Genomic DNA, 3,808 nt, shown 5'->3' with positions numbered 1-3,808 from the left:
CATACTGATATTAAAAATAATTTTTTTAAAATTAAAAAAATTATTTCAATACATTTCTAAACAAAAAACCTTTAAAAAAAAAACCATTAACACTATACCAAACAAACTCTTAATATAATAACTTGTTATCTTATAATGAGCTAGGTTTCACTTGATTGGATAGATCAAATCCAAATAAAATTGAATAAAGTTAATTTTAAATGCATTACTTTTTAATTTTTATTTAAAATAATATTTTTTTAATTTTTTAATAAAACAATATTAGTTTAAGATTGATTTGGATTGACTTTTAGGTAAATCTTTTTATTTCAGTATATAAAAAGCTGAATAATTTTTTAAAAACATTATGTATTATAATATTTAATTAATTTTTAAAAATACCAACCATAATATCATCAGTAATATATGCACTCCAAAAAAAAAGAGAGGTTGAGTGAAGAGTAGAAGATGCATGTGAATGGGGATTTATCTAAATTACGCGTTTCCTTGTGTAATGGTTTCGTGAAAGTCCACGGAAGAATCTGTGGGAATGACTTTCTTGTCAAATATTGATGCCCATAAACTCCTTTTGCTTCCTTCTTGTGCAAGACATTATTGACCTAAGCCACCATGAACATGAACACATGATAGCGTGGTGGCCATCTTTTTATTTATTATCAAAGATGATCACCATAAAGTTAAGTTTTGATTTATAAACATTTTAGTTAAGTTTTGATTTATCCTTGAAGAGATTTATAAAAATAATTCAACAAAAAATATCTTACTATTAATAAATAGAAGTATTTATAACATTTGGGGGTAATTTTGAAATTTGATATAAAAAGATTTTAAAAAATAAAAAATATATTATTTTGATATATTTATAAGTAAAAAATATTTTGAAAAGAAATTGTAATCATACTTCTATACTTCTTAATAGGTAAATACTTTTCTAGAGTATTTGAGAATATGATTGATCTCAAAATTTATTTTTTTTGTTAAAAACTATTTTTTGTATTTTTAGATCTTTTTAAAGTGATGATCTTAAAAATAATTTTTTAAAAATAAAATAAAATTATTTTTAAATATTTTTAAATAAAAAAATTTTTAACCACAATCATTGCTGTAATTCCAAACAGGTTCTTTACCGGGAATCAAATTGGTAACATGCTTCATACTACGTGCTATATAATTTTTTTTTACAAGTAAAAAAAATATTTAGATAATAATAGTATTTATTAAAAAAACTTGAAAATTACGTTAAATCTCGTTAGGATGTGAGTGTACTCGATTATTTTTTTTAACAAGTAAAAAAACTTATTTAGGTGATAGTACTTAAATTTTAATTAATTTAATAATATAATTTAATAACACCTTTGTGAAAGCTGGAGTTTGGCTGATGAATGGCTGCACTGCACGCACCATCCGAACAATGTGGAAGCACCGGTGAGTATCCACATAAATTTCACGTGCAACCGACATTTTTAAATAAACTAATATTATATATGTATGTCTAAATACTAAAGTGTCCATGTTTAGACTTTGTAATTATAAAAAAAACCCTACGGACAAACACAATTTTAGACTTTGTAATTATCCTTTTCTTAGCCCAAGCTAGCTGAAGAAAATATGATGGGATCATCTTGTTCCACGACTCCATGCTACGGGTAATATGAGAGGAACATGGTCCGACCATTTCAACTATATATTATAGAAAGGTATAAGCATTCTAGGTCTAGTGTGATGGGAATATGGTCTTGAATCTCAAAATCTCCACTGTTGTAAAATGTGGCTGGCGTCACATTTGCTCCCTGATCGGTATCAGAATCCGGTCTTTTTTCAGATGATGTTTGTGACAGATGCGAAGTATGAGACATAGGAGAAGCAAAGTACTTTAGTGCCAGCAAGCAACAATGGCAACTCTGATGTTTATATTACATGCCGAGCGCTCTTCATCTGGGGATAATTTAACATAACAAAGCTCAACCAGTACATAACCCTTCCATGCAATACAATCAACCATTTCAGTTCTCAGCTTTTCTTACGGCAAGAAAATCTTCTGCAATTAAAACAATTCAGTCTTTCATGCAAATCTTACTTGGATATTCATGGAATTGCATCCACCAAGGCGCCCATTGATGTGCCATGATCGAATTGTCTGCAAAATTAAGCCACATAAACTTCGTGTGATTTCATTTCATAGCCCAAAACACCATTACTGGAGTTCAAGAGAAATTGCTTGCATCACAAATTAAGGACACATCATTTTCCAAGGGAGCATTGTAGAATTCAAACCATAGATACCAGTATGAGAAATCAAATCTGGAGATGCCGGCAACAAAGTGAGTTGATAAAACTGGAGCAGAATAGGAAAATTCAAAGAAAAGCATCCATGTGACATTTTCTTACGAGACACCAGGCACCATGCAGAGTGCGAAAGGTCAAAGTAATTTAACCTTGCTAGAAAAGTGGCAGCTCTCAAAGACCTTCAAATCACAACAGCTTTTACCACGAAAAAGAAAATGTGTTCAAGAATTTTCAGTACCATGGAAATTTGAAATCAATTGATAAAACGGGTGGATTCGGAAAGCACAGGTTGCAGCATATAAGCTTTGTGTAAATTGCGCATTCACTAGTTAGCAATGCACTTCTGCATACACACACAATCTCCTCCATCACCTTCTCTATGTCCTCTTGGACAGTGAACTTCTGCATGCTTTTGCTCGGTTAAACTACTGTGTTGGAGCTTGTGATAGACTTACAATAGAGCAGGTTTTAATAAAAAGAAAAGAAAATTAAAACAAGGATTCCAGAATTCCAAGACACAGATCATGATTTCAATAACTCAATAGGAGAATAATATAAATTATATTTTGAAATCTTATAAAAGTGAACGAAAAAAAGCGTCTGTCTATATGACAGGGAACCATGAGCCATGGTCATTAGATAAAGGAAATTCGATGAACTTGATGGCTCGATCCCAGCACTTGACTTGAAATAATTCTTTTAAACAAGCTCTGAATTGGGTATTCAATATGGCATTAGAATGACATCTAGAAGGATGACTTTTCACAATGCAAGGCTATTGGCAAAACAGTGGTATGGCTTCAGTGCAAGATCCTTCATGGAAAAGCCAAATAGCTCTCTTCCAGCACAGGATATCATAATATTTTCCATCTTGTCCCATTGAAGTTTTTATGTTCAAGTCACTTTCCTTATTTCGAGAGAGAAGATGATATATTCGAGCAAGTAGAAGTAGAAGTTTCTATGAATGGATATTATCATACTGGGATCTGAACCAAGAAGATTATATAGATAAGCTGGTAATAGATGTATTTATGAATTAATAGGAAATGTTTAAATTCAATAAAAGATCTAGTCATGTCAGATTAGATATGAGCCAGTAGAAAAGATTTATAATATCATAAATATTATAGAGAAAGGTCTACGTACAGAACACAACTTGGACACTGCATGGATACCCCCATTCTTATTTCAATTGCTTCACCAGTCCACATTTTCTCCTTATAATTCTAGGAAAAAGCTTAAAAGTTGTACATCCATGTCTATATATAGCTGCTCTTTACAAGGATGTAGACAACATTGTTTGCAACCTCTTACAAGATACAAAAATCACAACATATTACTAGCTCCCTTTAGTGCTCGTAGTTCATGCACAGCTTGGTTAAAATGCAAGAGCGTGGTTCATAACTAACCTTTCCAGTGCCTACAAACCCATTGGATTTCACCTTTTGGGTCAAAAAATGAATGACACTTGCGGAGAATCAGTTTGGAAGACCACAAAACCAAACCAGACTGGCCTAATTCA

This window comes from Populus euphratica, unplaced genomic scaffold (assembly GCF_000495115.2).
Source record: "Populus euphratica unplaced genomic scaffold, PopEup_1.0 scaffold764.1, whole genome shotgun sequence".
Classification (NCBI taxonomy): domain Eukaryota; kingdom Viridiplantae; phylum Streptophyta; class Magnoliopsida; order Malpighiales; family Salicaceae; genus Populus; species Populus euphratica.
This window is presented reverse-complemented; position numbering follows the sequence as displayed.